The sequence below is a fragment of the Schistocerca cancellata genome, chromosome 10, assembly GCF_023864275.1.
Source record: "Schistocerca cancellata isolate TAMUIC-IGC-003103 chromosome 10, iqSchCanc2.1, whole genome shotgun sequence".
Lineage (NCBI taxonomy): Eukaryota > Metazoa > Arthropoda > Insecta > Orthoptera > Acrididae > Schistocerca > Schistocerca cancellata.
Window position 1 is genome coordinate 93,339,915 of NC_064635.1, and position 7,719 is coordinate 93,347,633.

The window sequence follows — 7,719 nt, forward strand, 5'->3', positions numbered from 1 at the left end:
AGTACTTAAGATGCCAACATCCAAGTTCAAATGCATCTGGAAGCTTTTAATTGTTGGCATTCTTCTTTCTGGTAGTTCATAATAGATCTAATAGATTATAGTTAATATTCTCTGACAAGTAGCTGACCCAGTAATGTTGATAACTAATTTGATAATGCTGCCTGCCCATTCATTAGAGCTTTAATGGCTGTATGTAGGTGCACAAGTACATCATTATTTGTTCACACTTTGTCAAAGTACTCTGGGAAATTTTAACCACTGCTTTAAACATTTAAGGATGGTAAGTATTAAGTGTGGTTGTAGTAGTGTGTAACATTTCTTATCATGAACTGTTAAAGGTATCATGTTTCATTCTGTCTTTTAAGAAGAGCTCTTCAAATGTTGCTTTTGTTGTTGGTTATTTTCTCTATCATAAAACATTATAACTTTCATGACTTTAGCTACAGGTAGTTTAATAAATGTATCTGAAACAGAGTGAAGCCCATACGCAACAAGAGCAGCTATTTCATTACTCAGACACTCAATTTCATTATTTGCATAAATGTCCAAAAAATCTGTCTCTCTTTCTAGTGAATTTGCAAAAACAATTAAAAAATGGAAATGTGTAGCTTTGAACTCTGCACCTTCAGGTTACCGTGCAATGCTTCTATCATTTCACCATGGAGAAAGGATTTGGGAAGAGCAGGTAATTTTGAGGCCTTAACCTTCATTCCAAAACATGCAGAGATATATTTTCAAGCTGCAAAATGAAGAATATGAGTGGCAGTGGAATACAAAAAACTTGTTGGTAAAACTGGTCTTCCATTCTTAGTTGATTGAATGGTAGACAGTGAGCACTTAGAATGTGAATGCCAATAAATATACTAAGGCTAAGAGTGTGCTTATGTCAGTGATTTGAACCTTCTGAGAGTCAGGTCCATAACCTATGCAGTTAAGTAAGCGATCACTAGCATATGGGGCATACATGAATACTGAGTTAGTATCAGACACCTCACATTTACCACACCAATGACACTCATCTCCCCGAGATCAATCCCTGGTCTGGTTTTTACGGCACTATTGCCAAATGGTCTGATCTTTCCTGGCTTTTGTCTAATAAGGCACAATTGTTTGTTTGCTGATGAGTGTACACTGACCCCTACCTCAGCACCTCAATGCCTCGAGCCATCACAATTCTTCAGAAATAAATTTAACAATACCATGGAAGGCACACAGGCACGACAAAAAAAAAAAAAAAAAGAAAAGAAAAACTGTAAGAAAGTGAGCTCTCAGTGAACAAGGCCTCTGTTATATATAGATAACATACACTCACATACTCATGCAAATGCAACTCTCACACACGTGATCAGACTCTCTGGCAGCTGAAGCCAGGCTGCGTGCAGTTGCACATGATGAGACAGGCAATCATGTGGGGGTACGGAGGAGGCTGGGACAGGGTGTGGGAGGGTAACAGGGTAGGGGTGGGCAACAGTAGACTGCTGGAGATGACCTGCAGGAGACAGGACATAATAAGGTTAAAGGCAATAGCAAAGAGGGTCACACTCAAAACAGTACCCTGAGGCACACCAACTTCCTGGTAAAGGTGTCTGACAAGGCAGTACCAACATTCCTTGAAAAATCAATACTTTAAAAATACCTGAAGGACATGGGGCATGTGGCCTCAGAAGTGCCACATGTAGAGAGATCAGGAACACCCATCCTTCAGAAGGTGTTTTAGGCTTTCTGCAAATTTAAAAACACTGCCAGTGTCTGATATATCCACAGAAAACCATTCGCGACACACGTAGACAAAGTGATGAGATGGTCAGCTGCAGGACGGCCTGCTCAAAATCCGTACAGTACAGTGGTCAGTGAATTGCCACACTCTAGTCACTATACCAGCCAGGCATGAATTACATGTTTCATCAGTTTGCAAACACAGCTTGTGGGAGAAATGGGGCAGTAACTAGAAGGATGGTATTTTTCCTTACTGGGCATGGGTACGGGTATGGGAATGACAGTGTCTTTATGCTGGCATCTGGCAAACGGCGCCCTCTGCCCAGATGCAGTTGTACATAAGAAAGAGCAAGTGCTTGCCCACAAAAGAAAGGTTTAGCAACATCCAAATGCAAACATCGTCCAGCACTGTGTTGGAGGATCGATAGGAAGTGAGAGCAAGTTCTCGCCCCCTCATACTAAAGGCAGCTTGTAGCACTCGCTAATCTGCCAAAATAAGGGTACTACCCAAGCCTCCTCCACTTGTTTCTGGTGGAGGAAGGCAGAATGATAGTGGGTGGAGCTTGAAATCTCCGCAGAATAGCAGCCCAATGGATCTTGGTCCTGCAGGGCCCATACAACAGATGAGGTAGTGGAACTGTTAGAAGAATTAGTTAAGGAAATCTAGCTAGATTTTTGCTATCCTGAAGGGTGCAACGACACTGTGCATGCAACTGTTCACAATGAATGCAGTTTGCCATCATAGAATGATGGTTAAAAACATGGAGAACACATCTCTGCATGTGAGTTGAGTCACAACACAGCTCAGTCAATCAAGGCACTGGGACATGGCACAGTAAAGATGAAGTGCGAGAATGGAATATTGCGTGGTGGTAAAGATAGCATTTGTAAGATATTTTACCTGGCCATCACAACTGGTGAAATTATGTTACTCAAAGGGTGCCAGGGAACAGTAAATCTCGAGTCATCCCTAGAAAGTTGCCATTTGGGTGTGAATATATGTGGGGTAGGAGTCAGAAAATGGATAGCAAATGGTAAATGGTTGCTCGAGTACGTACTAGAGACAGTGATGAGATGATGGGCAAATTGGGCAGTGCAGGAGATTTCCAGATATGGGTAGGAGTGCATGTAGTATAAAAGGAAGATGGGTACTCCCATGATAAGGCAAATGAGGTTAAGGTGACTGAGAAGTTCAGCCTAGAGGGCACCTCTCTGTCAGGTTCTGGGAGATTTCCAAAGGGAATGGTGTGCATTACAGTCAACGAGCAGCAGAAAGGGGTGAGGGAGTTGGCCAGTAAGCTGGATGAAGAGTGTCCATGACACCGAATGACTGAAGGATGTAAACAGTAAATATGGAAAAGTTCAGGAGAGGAAGTAAAATGCAGACAGGAATAGCTTCAAGCTGGGTAGTCAGGGAGAAGGGTTGACTTTCAACGTCCTTCCATATGAGCAGCATGACTCCCCTCTCTCCTCATATGATATGGAATGCCATCTTTGGAGAGAGGGAGTCAAAGCAGACTGGGAAGAAATACAAAAGCTCAAATCAGTCTGGAGGATGCAATTTTGTTTCCTGCAGGCAGAGAACTAGCAGAGGCTGCGATTCCAAGAGCAGCCGCAAGTCATCTTTTTGGATTCAAGGCCACTAATATTCCATTGGAATAATGTCATGATTAGGAAAGAGGAGGAGGAAAGAGATGGAGAGGTGGCAACTCAGCGGCCATTCCTGTGTTACATTCTTGACTGCATTTACATAAACTTATGGCTCCTCTTTTTTGGTTTCTTAAACATTTTATTTTATGTGACACGTTCCTGACCTTTAAGATTTGTGCCACATATTGGTCCTAAACAACAAGATGTATGAAAAAGAAACCACTTACTGGATAAAGGACTGTTTGCCATGGTCATGAGAGCTGGCAAGTAAGTCAATGCAAGATCTGAAAGATCACAAGAACGATCATTTGATTCTGTTTAATGTACCAGAGACCTATATTAATATTACTGAAAGCAAATCCCTAACGACAAAAGTAACTAAACAGTTACTTTAAAATCACACTGCACAATTTGTGATGCATGTGCTTAAGTACACTAAGGTAGTTTTATTGAATTACTAATCAACACGTGTCAAACATAACAAACACTATGACAAGTATACCTCTCAAAGTAGTTTACTTGGTAGTTATTTCACAAGCAGGAAAGTATTTTCAGAAGAGTTTAGGAAGTTTGACAGGCCATGAATGTATGAAGGAGAATGAGTCTGATATCATTCTAGAAAGGTACTTTGAAACGTTTTTGCGATTGCGAGTACCTGTCATTTGCGTTTCTGATATTTGCTCAAAAACAGGGAAATCTCAGTTCCCAACTGCAATCAGTAAGCATTTTAGACAACAGTAAGTGGTAAGTGTCGATTTTAAGGAATATTTATTGTCATGTTTAATGAGTATCAAATATGGTGCAACACATCGCTTTGGTAAAGGTGTACATCTCACAATATCTATAGTACCGATGAACAATGGTCACCACCACAAAGTGATTATTTTTTTTTAAACTCAAATGATGGCTTTAAACTTTTATACCCTTCTCTGTTGTGCATAATGTGGTGTCACCGCCAGACACCACACTTGCTAGGTGGTAGCCTTTAAATCGGCCGCGGTCCGGTAGTATATGTCGGACCCGCGTGCCGCCACTATCAGTGACTGCAGACCGAGCGCCACCACACGGCAGGTCTAGTGAGACTTCCTAGCACTCGCCCCAGCTGTACAACCATCTTTGTAGTGATGGTTCACTGACAAAATACGCTCTCATTTGCCGAGACGATAGTTTAGCATAGCCTTCAGCTACCTCATTTGCTACGACCTAGCAAGGGGCCCATATCAGTTACTATTGATATTGTGAATCATGTACCATCAAGACAGATTTTCATCATTAATGGATTAAAGTTAAGTATTTCACCAGCTATGTCCGTTTTTCTAAATTCTAATTTCCTTGTCCTGTTCCAGACCTCACGCCAGCCTGCGTGAGTTAAAACGCATGCATTTTGGCCTCCTCTAGTAACACCTGCCAACCACAACACACAAAATCTAGTGGAGATTGATGCAGCATATCTGCAGGGTGGGATAACAATAATTAGTTTATCGTTCTTCACAGTTCATGATGATTTCAGTGTTTTATTCTATCATGATGATGATGATACCTGATTAGGGGGCACTCAATGGCGTGGTTATCAGCATCCACACGAATTCCCAAATTTTACATGGTCCAGCCATGCCACTTTCACAAATGATGATGGCAACACAAACAACCAGTCCATGGGTTTATTCCTTGCTGTCTCATTCTTGTTCAGCAATGTGCCTTCCCCCTAGAACTGTCAGCATCAAGACAACTGCCATTACATCCGGAGAACGAAGATGAAGTTGAGCTGTCAGTAAGATTCTGTACACTAACCAATGACACAAGACTTGACATTAATAATTAAAGAGAGTTACTTGTTTTAAATTAAGAGCCAGTATATGAGTGGTCTTTGAGATATTTTTTGGGTCATTTAGCAGGAAATTTAGACTTGAGATAGCATTTCAGTTAACAGTGCTAAAGAAGTTGCAAAGTTTGTGATGTCAGGAAACAGACTGCCATGGGAGACACAATGAGACTGAAATGGAGATGAATAGGATATTAATAAAGGAATTTATTTGATTAAGCAAGAGGGTAGTGTGCAGAGTAGCTCAGAATAGGAGGAAGTATTTTAATGGTTCAAAGCCCTGAGCTGATGAACTATGTCCTCACCCTGGGAGGAGGACAGGAAGCAGTGTGGGGTTCATTACATGCCACAGAACCAAACTTTATATGCTACTGGTGAAAATCACACTTGCTCTGCCAGTCTCATACGTGCATCCACTACTTTCACTCACCTGAGCGATGGGATGCGTGCCTTCCTCCTCAGCAGGGCCTGATTGACAAAAAAGGAATTTGCGTGTTAATATAAAAAATACTTTATCTGCACAAGTAAAACAAACTAGTGATAAACTAAGTGTGTTTCAACATGACCAGATAAAGAACAGAATCAACTGTTTCTATCTTTTAGAAAACCTACGGATCAGTGTATAATTGAGCATCAAATCTACTCAATTATAAACAACCATCAATATTACCGAGTTCCAGAAAGCCAGAACTTTATTCCAGTTGCACGCTTGCTATCTGAAGACTGGCAGGGACAAATAAATGTTTATTGTCATCATTTCACATAATTATTGATCAAATTTTAAAATTTATAATCTTGTACTTATCTGCTTAATAAAACATACAATCTTATGTTACACAGTTAACACACTGTGTCACGTTTAACATTTAGGAACTGTGTGTAAGCTTGTTTATGCACCTTCACTAATTGCATTCATGTACCGACATTATATTCATCCAGTATTTGGCAATGAGAGCACTTAGTGTTATGCAGAAAACTTCACCAATAATTTTTAATAATCATGAATTTCTCTCACAGATACCCCACAGAAAGTAATAGTTTTTTTTTTGTTTTTTTCGTTTTTTTTTTTTTTTGTGGTTTTAGGGCGCACAACTTCAATGGTCATTAGCGCCCTGACTACTCTAAGAATGCAACGTGAGGCACAAGTTGACAACAACAACTAAAAGGGAAAACAGGATAAAAGACAGACTGACAGGCATAGGATTAAAAAACAGCATCATCAAATGTCCTTAGAGAGGTTTGTCAAATTGATAAAACGAAGAACACGAGCTGCTGCTCGTGGGTCATCCGCTAAAATGGCATCGAAAGTACTTGGCAGGTTAAGATCTAGACGCAGTGTGCTAAAATCTGGACAGGACATTAAAATGTGTCGAACCGTCAGCAAGTGCCCACATGGGCAGAACGGCGACGGCGCAGCCGTCAGCAGATGGCGATGGCTGAACCGGCAGTGTCCAATTCTTAACCTGGCCAACACTACCTCCTCCCACCGAGAAGGGCGTGAGGAGGACGTCCAAGCCACGGGAAGAAGTTTTAAGGCCCGAAGCTTGTTGTCTGTAAGTACAGCCCAATCGGCATGCCACAGCGATAAAATGCGCCGACAAATGACCCTGCTAAAATCGGACGAAGGGACACAACAAGAAGCTGTCCGAGGCTGGAGGACCACAGCCATGGCCGCAGCATCTGCAGCTTCGTTCCCAGGGATACCGACATGGCCAGGAACCCACATAAAGCTAACCGGAGAACTGACGTCCACCAGCTGCTGAAGAGAGCATTGGATCCGGTGTACGAAAGGGTGAACCGGGTACGGATCACTGAGGCTCTGGATGGCGCTCAGGAAGTCGGAGCAGATGACATAAGCAGAACGTCGGTGGCGGCAGATGTAAAGAACAGCTTGGTAGAGGGCAAAGAGCTCAGCTGTGAAGACTGAACAATGGCCATGGAGCCGGTATTTGAAACTTTGTGCCCCGACAATAAAGGAACACCCGACCCCGTCATTGGTCTTAGAGCCATCTGTATAAATGAAAGTCATGTTGATGAACTTCGAACGAAGTTCCAAAAAACGGGAGTGGTAGACCGAACCGGAGCGAGCTGAGGTCAAGGTGAACGTGGACCTGAGCCTGGAGCCAAGGTGGCGTGTGGCTCTCGCCCACTCGAAAGGTTGCAGGGAGTGAAAAATTAAGGTGTTGAAGGAGGCGACAAAAGCGAACTCCAGGGGGTAGCAGGGCAGAGACATGCAACCCGTATTGACGGTCGAGAGAGTCGTCAAAAAAGGAATGATAAGACGGATGGTCTGGCATTGACAGTAGCCGACAGGCATACCGACAAAGCAGTATATCGCGCCGGTAGGTGAGTGGGAATTCGCCAGCGTCAGCATGAAGACTCTCTACGGGACTAGTATAAAATGCTCCGATCGCAAGTCATAAACCCCGATGTTGTATGGAGTTGAGGAGGCGTAATATGGATGGCCATGCAGAGGAGTATACGAAGCTCCCATAATCCAGCTTGGAGCGGACGATTGACCGATATAGACA